Source organism: Triticum urartu, chromosome 1A, assembly GCF_056163025.1.
Source record: "Triticum urartu cultivar PI428250 chromosome 1A, HENAU_Tu73, whole genome shotgun sequence".
NCBI classification, from domain to species: Eukaryota; Viridiplantae; Streptophyta; class Magnoliopsida; order Poales; family Poaceae; genus Triticum; species Triticum urartu.
Window position 1 is genome coordinate 348,431,645 of NC_141873.1, and position 12,681 is coordinate 348,444,325.

The 12,681-nt window shown below is 49.4% G+C and overlaps 1 pseudogene; it reads left to right on the top strand.

Annotated features, from left to right (window-relative positions):
- The first annotated feature begins 988 nt into the window (after positions 1 to 988).
- LOC147991177 (uncharacterized) lies at positions 989 to 2,245 on the top strand (annotated as a pseudogene).
- The last annotated feature ends 10,436 nt before the right edge of the window (positions 2,246 to 12,681 follow it).

Below are 12,681 nucleotides of genomic sequence, written 5' to 3' on the forward strand. Positions count from 1 at the left end.
TATGTTATTGTTCTTGCCATGTCTAGCTTGTATAATGTGTATTCTTGATGGTTGTATGCTTAGATTGTCATGACTTGCTCTGTAGTGAGTGCATCGAGCTCGTAAACATGCCTATTTGATATCTGATTTGCATGCTCCAGTTTTTCACTAAGTCTGTGATCTGATTATGTTTTTGCCATGTTCACATGCTTGCAAATGTATTTTCTGATCCCTTTTGGCTCAAGGTCACTAAGGGACTTTTGTTAAGCTCTTTGAGTAGCTCCATGCCATGCTTTACTTTTCCATGTTAAGGCCCTGTAGCATATAGTTTTCATGCTCCAAAGTGTGCTTCCTGATGTTAAATTCCAGACTTGTGTTAATTTCACTAAGTCTGAAACCTGTTATCGTTTGCATTTTTGCCATGCTTATTTGAACCTGTTAATGGATGAATTGGCCATAGCTCAGTGTTCATCTTTTGTCAAGCATCATGAATGGATACCTGCCATGTATTTTGTTGCCATGTTTGGGTGCTGTAGCATGTTCATCTTGTTGCATTTAGATGGCTACTTGCTGTATATCGCAGACCGTTATCTTATTTGAATTGCTTGCCATTTCCAAACCGTGACTTCGATTCCGGCGTTCTTTATATCATTTTCAAGCGAAATCATCTCACCTTTCCAGTGGCACACTTGGATTTCCAAGTTGAGGCCGGGTTCATTCATTTCTTGCCAAATCTTGCATATGCATCACATATCGCATCCCGCATAGCATGCCATGTTTGCATCATGTTGTTTGAGCTTTGCATATCGCATATCGCATCAGATCAACAGAAGGGGCTGATTGGTGCTATAGAGGATATATTCCCTAAATCAGAGCATAGGATGTGTGCAAGGCACATATCTGCAAACTGAAAAAAAAACACCCTGATCATGATCTGCAGAAGAGGTTTTGGAGGTGCGCTAAATCTTCAAACAGAGTAATATTCAACTATAATAGAGCAAGGCTAGCACAATTCACTGTTGAAGGTGCCAAGGACATGATGAATACTGCTCCAGAGCATTGGTGTAGGGCATACATGAAGCTAGGCTCGAACTGTGACTCAGTGGACAATAACATGTGTGAGTCCTTTAATAACTGGATTCTGGAAGCAAGGTATCTCCCATGTATCTCTATGCTAGAGTGGATTAGACAAAAAGATATGGTGAGGATACAAGAAAATAGAACTAAATCTGAGAAATGGGAAGGGACCATTTGTCCTAATGTATTCAAAAAACTAAAGCAGAACATTAAAAGATCAGGAAATTGTGATGTGCTCTCGAATGGAAAAGAGGGATTTGAGGTTCTTGAACATGGGAAGTTCAAGTTCACAATGAACTTGGAAGCATGGACATGCTCATGCAGATACTGGCAGCTATCTGGCCTTCCATGTTGTCATGCAATAAGTGCTATATACAAAATAGGGAAAAGAATAGATGATTACATCGCAAAGTGCTACTCTATTGAAGTATACAAGAAAATCTATTCACATTGTCTCGAGCCCTTGGAGGGGGAAGAAATCTGGACGACATCAGATCAAGTTAAACCTGCACCTCCAGGGTACATTAGCTTGCCAGGCAGGCCAAAAACAGAGAGAAGAAGAGAGGAAGGAGAAGCACCAAAGGCATCAAAGGGAAATAAGATGAGGAAGATAGGTGGGACAATAACATGCAGTTCATGCCATAGGACAGGTCACAACATGAAAGGATGCAAAAAAATGAGGCTGGCAAGCACAACGGCAATGCACACATTGTGAGACATGCGACAAAGAAAAGGAAACAAGACAAAGATGCAATGGAAGCAGAAAATGCTAAGAAAGCAAAGGTATGTTTCATGTAGCTATTTTTAACTAATTTACCCTTACTTCTGATTTATATAGCCACATATCTCATATTTCACGAACTACAATATCTATTTTCCATAGGAAACCGTGCTAGTAGCAAATGCAAGGAAAATGACTGAATATGCTCAAACTTCATTTCCTAGTAATACACCAATGCCAAGTTTAAAAATTCCTAAGCCAAGGTCAAGGTCAGGCTCAAAGCAGAAACCAACAGCAAGCAATCAGAGGAAGTCCACACATGTTGGTCGTTCACAACCAGCAAGCACTCAGACAAAATCCACACATGAAGGAACTAGAAGCTCACAGCCCAATGTTCCTCAACATTGTGTTTTCAACCTGGCGTCATACAAGAAGGCCTTGGAGAGCAAGAAAGGACCTGAGATTTGATTTTTATTTGCTCATTTTGTTGCTGTAAAATATTATGATTTATGTTCATGGTCTCTGAATTATGTTCGTGTGGTCCTTATGTACTCTGAAATTTACCATGGTGTACTGTCCAATACATGATGTTTGGTACTGTCCATTTGCTATCATTAAAAAGATGTTTGTTAGAGATGAATAGCTTCTTTTGATCATGTAAATAAACAGTAGAGATGCCACAGGACCAACAACTCACAGTCAAAAGTTTGCTAATTCTGATCACCAAATAAAATTTCAGAAAAACTCAATCTTGTGAACACCATACAAACATTTCCTCATAAATTCTCAGCATGAAGCACTACTCATGTGAATTACAGCAGGTCAACTCATTTATAAATCTTGCTAATTTTCTCTACAAGTCTTCTACTACTGTTGTGTGCTTCAATTAAATCTCATTCACAAACAACCTCATGCCCATCTCCGCGTGGCTACCTTCGCCATGTGAGCCTCAGGTTGGTGTGAGATTCCTCCAATTGCATCCTCCCTTTTTTTCAGATGATTCACCATGTCGCCCAAGTCACCGAGCAGGACATCATGTCACATATAGAACCTATAGTCCACACCCTCACATTGCATTGCAATAAGCATTCCAAGAAAAAAAGCTCACATAAGAACAACAAGAACACACCTGGGTTGCCGAGTTTTTCAGGTAGAGCTAAATCATCTCACTTCTTGCTACCGAACACAATGGCAGCCAATAAAATTCAGACATTCAGATTCAGAACCACCAACAGGCAGAACAGAGAAGCAAGCAGAGGTTAGTGGATGCCTAGTGCACATATCCGGGCTTCAGCTTGTCGGAGTGCGGAGGCTGGGACTTGTGCATCGCCGCCGCATTGGAGGATGGTTCGTCGTCGTCGGATGGGAAAGATTGCTGTGGCAGAACGGGTACTAAGGGGTTCCATGATTGAGCTGGCGGCGGTGTTCATTTGGGGGCTTGGCCGCGGGGTTGCGGGGTGGACGGCGGGCGGATGTGCACGGGGATGGAGCCGAGCGTGGGAGAGGAGGTCGAGGGGGAGAAGGCGAGAGCAACGAGGAAGAGGCGTCGCCGGCGGTGGCAGCGGCGGCATGGGGCACGATGCTTGGGGGTGAACGCGCAGCTGCGCGAGCTGAGCTCTATCCCATGCGAAGACGACGACAGGAGCAATGGCTACGACGGCAATGGCGGCGATGCAATTGCAGCGGGTGTGAACGGCGGCGATGCGGCCCTTGTGATTTCCTCGCTGCCTACGAAGACGAAAAAGAAGCGAGAATAATAGAGCCCCACCTATTTCAGCGACCTGGTGCCACGTCATTACGCCACGTCAGCGACAAATTAGTGTCGGACCACCAAATCAGATGCAAAACCACTCCTAACATGACAATAACCGCTCAGGGCTAGATTAAACTGGTATTGACATTTTTAGGGTTTAAATCAGACCAAAATTGACTTTGGGGAATTATGGAGACATTGGAATGGATTTGAGGGTGAAAACTATACTTCTTTCGAACCCCTCATATCCAGCCTAAATATGAGGCGGATATGGGACGCCCGGGGCGCCATGTGGACTCGCCTGGAAACCCGGCGGTCCGACAGATGCCTCCTCCGTCCCCGTGGTGTGAACCTCACGTGGCACCGCTCTGACTCGCCGCCCAAGATCAAATTCGTGTATTTAACCCGGCCGACATCCCGCAACTCTAGCCCATCCGCCTCCCCCTCTTCGTGCCGCCAGTCCGAACCCATCCACCTTCTCTATCTTTCGCTTTGGCGCTTTGCTGAAGCTCAGGCGCACCATGACATTTGGGCTTGATCACACTGTCTGGTAAAATTGACTAGAGGGCAACCATCTGGATTTAAGGGTGAATGGGCGGTCAAACTTGTGCTGCATGGTAGGTCAAAAACTATCATTCTCGTAGCCGCATAGCATGACTCATGCCACGTTTGTCCTCTGTCTAAAATTGTGCGTGTATTAGCTATAATTCTCCAACCTTTCATGGAGGTACATATGCGCCATCGCATGCCGACATGCACACACGAGCATACTCGATAGCATCCATCCATGCACGTTGACTAGTACGTAGTGACCCGTTTTTTCTGCCATTTTGTGAATTCGAAAGTTGTGTGTACTGCAGAATGGACACACACAGTATATACCTTGAGAGATTACCACCACAGGTTCTGTTGACACGTAACAACGAAGCGTCCCAAGACTACACTATGACTCTACAAGCACCGCTGCTGCAGGCCTGCAGCTACCGGGAGGAAACTTTAGTCAATGCAATCCTAGCCCCGCGAAAATCCAAGCAGTAGCATGTATGGTCCTTGGTCATCATGCTGCAATTCAAACTGTGCACACGATTGATCTCCGACAGGCCCATCCCATGAGCAACCCAGCTCAAATGTACTCTATACCTATACCTTGCCATCAGTCGGGCCGGGCCGGGCCTACCAAAGCCCGATGCAAAAATTCCAGGCCCAAGCCTAGCCCATGACGCTAAAAGCCCGCCAGGCCTCGGACCGGGCCTCTTCGTTAATGCGTGAATATGACGGGCCCGGGCCTGACCCAGCCCGGCTGTCGGGCTTGAAATCTAGGCCTGAGCCCGATCCGCGGACAAGGCCGGGTTTTTTCGGGCCGGGTCAGTGTCGGTGTCAAAACCGGCGGATCTCGGGTAGGGGGTCCCGAACTGTGCGTCTAAGATCGATGATAATAGGAGACAGGTGACACGGTGTTTACCCAGGTTCGGACCCTCTCTACTGAGGTAATACTTTACTTCCTGCTTGATTGATCTTGATGAATATGAGTATTATAAGAGTTGATCTACCACGAGATCGTAATGGCTAAACCCTAGAAGTCTAGCCTGTATGACTATGATAATGAATCTCCTCCTCACCGGATTAAGTCCTTGGTTTATATAGACACCGAGAGAATCTAGGGTTACGTAGGGTCGGTTACAAAGAAAGGAATCTACATATTTGATCGCCAAGCTTGCCTTCCACGCCAAGGTGAGTCCTATCCGGACACAGGTGCCATCTTCGGTCTTCGTATCTTCACAGCCCATCAGTTCGGCCCATGGCTAACAGGTCGGACGCCCGAGGACCCCTTAGTCCAGGACTCCCTTAGTAGCCCCTGAACCTGGCTTCAATGACAAGGTATCCGGCGCGTAGATCTGTCTTCGGCATTGCAAGGCGGGTTCCTCCTTCTGAACTCCAAGATAGTCTTCGGACGTATTGAATGTGTCTGGACCTGTAACACACGCACCACACACAACCGCAGAGGGAATATAATATTTCACGAGTCCCATCTGCTGACAACTTTTTGCAAGATGACATCACATCTGTTTGGTCACTATATTGAACCGTTTTTGTCCGTCACTCTGCGTTTCGAGATGCGGTTTCCATTGGCACGTCTTGTCAAAACAGAGATTGTGTCCCTTTATTGTGGGATTTTCATCAATTCAGGCATGGGTAACCCAACCGTGCCTGTTTACACAGCCCTTGGAAATAGGCGAGGTTAAGGCGAGTGGGGAGGCGTTCGATATTCACTACCTGTATAAGGGGATAAGGGTTCCCCCTTATTCTCCCACGCATTCTCTCTTCCTCCACCCTTCCACTCTTGAGCTACAACGCCCAAGTTCTCATCTTCTTCCCACTCAAGTTAGCACTCAACCATGTTCGGATCCGGAGGCCAACGCAAGTGGATGGTCTCCCCAGGGATATTACTGAGCTTCGGGCGGCCGGGTACTTGGCGAAGGAAATCGCCCACCGTCTTCTGGCCCAGGGACAAGTCGTCCCTATGCCGAAAGCCCAACGAGAGGGTGGTATTAATCCCTCATTTCCTCCGCGGGCTAGGGTTTCCACTCCACCCTTTCGTTCGCGGGCTGATGTACTATTACGGGATAGACTTCCATGATCTATCCCTGAACTCCTTCCTCAACATCTCGGCGTTCATCGTCGTGTGTGAGGCCTTCCTCCGCAGCCAACCCCACTTCGGGTTGTGGCTCAAAGTCTTCAACGTGAAGCCGAAGGTGGTGGATGGCCAGCACGCGGAGTGCGAAGGAGCCATGGTGATTAAGCTGTCCAATGTCTCCTGGCCGAAAGGCACTTTCGTGGAGACTGTCAAGGAGTGGCAGAAACAGTGGTTCTACATTATAGAACCCCACGACACCAACTGGGCCGCAGCTGCCGAATTCAACTCCGGTGCTCCGATGCGGCTCACCTCCTGGGTCGAGAAGAGCCTGAACTGGTGTTCTCCAGACGAGCTGATAGCGCTGCAGACGCGTGTTCAAAGTATGGTGGACAAGGATATCAAGCTTGTCGATATAATCCTGGTGATGCTAGTTCGCTGGATTCTCCCGTGCCAAAGCCGAAGCCGCCCTCTATGGGAGTTTAATCCGAAGAAGCACCATACCCTGAAGAGGCTCTTCGAAACTTCTCACGAAGACGCCTGGAAGTTGCTCTTCAAGGGAAACGAGACACCGCCGGCCACAGATTCGGACCGCGGGCATGACATCAATCACCTCGCCAACGAGGTATGTTATTGAAGGAAATATTCCCTAGAGGCAATAATAAAGTTATTATTTATTTCCTTATTTCATGATAAATGTTTATTATTCATGCTAGAATTGTATTAACCGGAAACATAATACATGTGTGAATACATAGACAAACATAGTGTCAGTAGTATGCCTCTACTTAACTAGCTCATTGATCAAAGATGGTTAAGTTTCCTAACCATAGACATGAGTTTTTATTTGATCAATGGGATCACATCATTAGGAGAATGATGTGATTGACTTGACCCATTCCGTTAGCTTAGCACTTGATCGTTTGTTTACTGCTATTGCTTTCTTCATGACTTATACATGTTCTTATGACTATGAGATTATGCAACTCCCGAATACCGGAGGAACACTTTGTGTGCTACCAAACGTCACAACATAACTTGGTGATTATAAAGGTGCTCTACAGGTGTCTCCGATGGTACTCGTTGAGTTGGCATAGATCAAGATTAGGATTTGTCACTCCGATTGTCGGAGAGGTATCTCTGGGCCCACTCGGTAATACACATCACTATAAGCCTTGCAAGCATGATAACTAATGAGTTAGTTACAGGGTGATGTATTACGGAACGAGTAAATAGACTTTCCGGTAACGAGATTGAACTAGGTATTGGATACGGACGATCGAATCTCGGGCAAGTAACATACCGATGACAAAGAGAACAACGTATAGTGTTGTGCGGTTTGACCGATAAAGATCTTCGTAGAATATGTAGGAACCAATATGAGCATCCAGGTTCCGCTATTGGTTATTGACTAGAGACATGTCTCAGTCATGTCTACATAGTTCTTGAACCCGTAGGGTCCGCACGCTTAAAGTTCGATAATGGTTATATTATGAGTTTATGTGTTTTGATGTACCGAAGGAAGTTTGGAGTCCCAGATGTGATCACAGACATGACGAGGAGTCTCGAAATGGTCGAGACATAAATATTGATACATTGGAAGCCTATATTTGGATATCGGAAGTGTTCCGGGTGAAATCGGGATTTTACCGAAGTAACGGGGGTTACCGGACCCCCCCCCCCGGGGGTTTAATGGGCCAAGATGGGCCTTAGTGGAGAATAGGAGGGGCGGCCAGGGCAGGCCGTGTGCCCCCTGTCGGTGTCAAAACCGGCGGATCTCGGGTAGGGGGTCCCAAACTGTGCGTCTAGGCCGGATGGTAACAGGAGACAAGGGACACGAAGTTTTACCCAGGTTTGGGCCCTCTCGATGGAGGTAAAACCCTACGTCCTGCTTGATTAATATTGAGGAAATGGGTAGTACAAGAGTAGATCTACCACGAGATCAAGGAGGCTAAACCCTAGAAGCTAGCCTATGGTATGATCGTTGATGTGTATGTTGTCCTAGGGACTAAAACCCTCCGGTTTATATAGACACCGGATAGGGTTAGGGTTACATAGAGTCGGTTAGAATGGTAGGAGATCTATATATCCGTATCGCCAAGCTTGCCTTCCACGCCAAGGAAAGTCCCTCCCGGACACGGTAGGAAGTCTTCAATCTTGTATCTTCATAGTCCAGGAGTTCGGCTGAAGGTATAGTCCGGTCATCCGGACACCCCCTAATCCAGGACTCCCTCGGTAGCCCCTGAACCAGGCTTCAATGACGATGAGTCTGGCGCGCATATTGTCTTCGGCATTGCAAGGCGGGTTCCTCCTCCAAGTACTTCATAGAAGATTTTGAACACAAAGATAGTGTCCGGCTCTGCAAAATAAGTTTCCACATATTGCCATAGAGAGAATAATATTTACACAAATCTAATCTGCTGACGTATTCCGTAGTGTGACATCACACCATGGCCAAGCTTTTATTCGAACCGTTTTACTGTCCCATCTCAGTGCGTTATGCGAGGCGGTTTCCTTGTCACGTCTTGTTAAAGCAGAGATTGTGTCCCCTTATTCCGGGATTCTCATCAATACGGGCGTGGGTAACCCAACCGCGCCATTGATTACGGTGCTTGGAGATAAGCGAGTTTTACCAGGCTGGTGGGGACATGTAGTTGCGTCCACCCATATAAGGGGATAAGGATCCACCTTCTGACCTACACCTTCTTCCTCCTTTGCCTATCCATTCTTGCGCACTCGAGCTCCAGCGCCCAAGTCTGCACTCCCAACCTCAACCTTCTCCAGCCATGTTCGGAGCGGGAGGCAAGTGGATGGTCTCCTCCGTCACGGAGGGACATATCAAAAAGCTGAGGAAGGCCGGATACCTGTCTAACGACATTGCGTACCGGCTCCCCGAAAAGGGGCAGCTCATCCCCACCCCTAGGCCACATGAGAGGGTGGTGTTCCTCCCCCATTTCCTCCGCGGACTAGGCTTCCCTCTCCACCCATTTGTCCGGGGGCTCATGTTCTACTACGGCCTGGATTTCCATGATCTGGCCCCGAACTTCGTCCTCAACATCTCGACGTTTATCGTCGTGTGCGAGGCCTTCCTCCGCATCCTCCCCCATTTCGGCCTATGGCTCAAGACTTTCAACGTCAAGCCGAAGGTGGTGCGCGGCAGCCAGGCGGAGTGCGGAGGCGCCATGGTGGGCAAGATGGCCAGCGTCCTCTGGCTCGAGGGCTCCTTTGTGGAGACCCTGAAGGGGTGGCAATCGGGGTGGTTTTACATCACCGAGCCACGCGACGCCGAATGGGTCGCGCCCCCCGAGTTCCGGTCCGGACCCCCAACGCGGCTCACGTCCTGGAAAGAGGCGGGCCTGTCGTGGGGTAAAAAAGGAGAGCTGACCAAACTCCAAACATGCGTCAAAACCCTGGTGGACAAGAAGCTCAAACTTGTCAACGTAGTCCAGGTTATGCTCATCCGCTTGATCCTCCCGTGCCAACAACGGGCTTTCAACCTGTGGGAGTTCGACCCGGCGCGGCACCAGACTCTAAGCAGGCTCTTCGACACGACGTACGAAGATGCCTGGAAGGTGCTTTTCAAGGGCGCCGAGGCTCCCGCGTCCGCTACTGAGGATCGCGGATTTAGTGCGCAGCGTCACGCTCTCGCGGTAAGCTGTTTTTTCCTTTTACAGGGTATTAGTTTTTCATAGTTTGACTCCATGCGGGATCTAAACTCCCTTACGTTTGACAGGATTGGCAGGTGACATCCGGACAGATCAACTGTCCGGCTCCTTTGCCCGAAGGCCCAGCGGATGCTCGCTTGGTGAAGCTGCTAGTTCCGGCACCCTATGTGGTGCCGGAGAAGAAGGTCAAGAAGAAGGCCACGGGGACTCGAAAGAGTGCCCGACGCCCGGAGGTGTCGGATTCATCATCCAACGAATCCAAGACGCACTCCTCCCGTGAAGACGAGGAGGAGGAAGAAGAGACCCCTCCCCCTCCAGCGGGGGAAGGGAAGAAAAGGAAGGCCGCCCCAACTGGGGAGGCCGAAGGGTCCAAGAAGGGGAAAACCCTTCCTCCGGATTGCTCCATCGACGCCGTCGGCGGCGGAGAGGAGTGGGCGCCTAGGGCCAAGCCCCTGGCAAAATCGTAAGTATCTGGATACCAGAGTAATTCATTGTATTCGTTTATTGCACAGCTTTCCCTTACGTCGAATATGTTAATGCAGCCCACCCAAAGACCGGCTTGACGCGTCGTTGAGCGGCTCACTAGACTCGTCGGATGTGAACTCGCTTCCGACGGCTTCCTCCCCCCGCCCTACGGACGACACCGAAGTGTTGTCCCAACATGTTCCAAGCCGGGAGGAGGTGGTCCTGGAGGCGTCGCAAGGCGACCTCCCGGACTCCAGGAGCAAAGGGGATGAAACCCCTCAGGGCTCCAAGTCCGGCTCTAGGCCGGACACCGCTCCGGAACCTTCAAAGGTTCCAGAGTCCGAAGGGGGACCTCCTTCCAAGAGGAGCAAGTCCATCATGCCGGCGGCCCCCGTCCAACCGGAGGCGCCGGACAATATATTGGAGGCGCTCCAAGGTGCCTCCATCGACGAGGAGCACCGCGCTATTATGAGTGCAGTGGTCCAGAAGGTTCAGTCCGCCAAGAGCGGACTGACTGAAGCTTGTACTAGCCTTTTGACAGGCTTTGAGGTAAGTAAAGAATTTGTAAATAATAGTACTGCATAGACAGTAGCCCCTGATGCTCTGTTTGGCATTCGGGAAGAAAAGCCGAATAGAGGATCAAATAGAATTCGCAGGAGTCTAACAAAAATGAGTCAATATGCATATGCAGGCTTCCCTGCTCGCGTCTGCCGCACTGACTACGGAAATGGACACGCTAAAGCAGAACCTTGAGCGGTCCGAGCAAGAGCTCGGGCATGCCAAGAAGCAACTCGAGGACAATGAAGGTAAGAAATACCATGTTTTTAAATATATATAAAAAGGTGCAATTGCAAAGAATGACAGGATTATCGTGGCTATTTTAGGGGCCACGTCTGAAGTGGCGACCCTTAAGCAGGCGCTGGTCGAGGCCGAGAAGAGGGCAGCCTCGGAGCGCACCAAGCGGGAGAAGTATGAGGCCGAGGTTGGCAAGGTGCGGCAAGAGCTCCAGGCTCTCATGGAAAAACATGAGAGTTTGGAGCTTGACTCAAAGACGCGAGCGTCCGAGCTCGCGGTGGGTATTGAAAACGCCATCTCCGCCAAGGCCGAATCCCAGAAGACCCTCCAGGAGTTGGATGAGGTGAAGAAGATAGCGGCGGGTACGGCATTCTTTATGCAAAGCAAACACATAGACGTGAGTTACTTGTTACTTACCCGAATCCGGAGCTCTCCAGGAGCATTTGCAGATCTTCCCCGGAGTGTATCCGATGCCGCCGCATTCTACCGATCCGAGGAGGGCAGCTCGACAGACAAAGTGTTCTTGTCTCAGTATACTGAGGCTGGACACCCCGTGCCCCTGAGTGACCAGCTAAAGCAACTGGTCGAGCTCCATAAGGCGGCCGAATAGGCCATGAAGGGCCTCATTGTTCGGCTGTGGCCTGGAGGCGCTCTGCCTGGGAGCTATTTCGGGCTGGTGCGGCGGTTGGTGGAGGCCTATCCAAGGCTCGAAGTCATCAAGCGCTTCGTCTGCATTGAAGGTGCCCGTAGGGCCCTTGCCCGTGCTAAGGTGCACTGGGGCAAGTTGGATTCTGAGAAGCTGGTGAAGGACGGGCCACCGCCGGGGAAAGAGCATCACAAGCCCGAGAATTACTATAAGGATGTTCTGAAGGGTGCCCGCCTCGTGGCGGATGAATGTTCTAGGGATGTAATTTTTGAGTGAAACTTGCTCGTTTTATCCTGTGCGCTGAAAACTTGTTTATATGCGCTAAGCAATGCTGTTAGAATTTAAAATATTACCTTCTGTGCGGCTGTTTATCAATTCTGAGACATGGCGAGTCGTCGGCTTCTGCCCCCGTGCCGCTAGTGCTGGGGTGTTCGGGGATAAATCTGAGCGCTCTTTTTCCCATGTTTGGGTCCTTCGAGGGAGGCGCTCAGCCCAACGAACAAGGCAATCAGACTATAATGCATGAACACTCTCACTTAGCCATAGAATTCTATAATTTTAAATTTCGGCGAAGCCCCTGGTATTCGGAAGACCGAGTTCGGGGCGCTATCCATGCCTTGGCCGGACAGAGCCGGCTCCTCGCCCTAAGCGGCATAAGTCTTTAGGGACTCGAAAAAACCTCCCGAACAGCGACCGGCTCTCGCTTCATCATGACAGTCAGTTTTAGCTTTCTCCACTGAGGTGCTCAACCCAGCTCAACTGGGGCACAATCGCAGTGGTTCTCCTAGTGCCACCTTAGCCGATATAGCGGAACGTAAGGCACCAAAACATAGGAGCCGGGCAAACCCAACTATTGACCCAAGACATGATTTGGAGCCGATGCATATAGTGCTATATGTTCGGGGTGCCGCACTTGTTAAAGTGTTCGGACTTCTCACACCATATTTA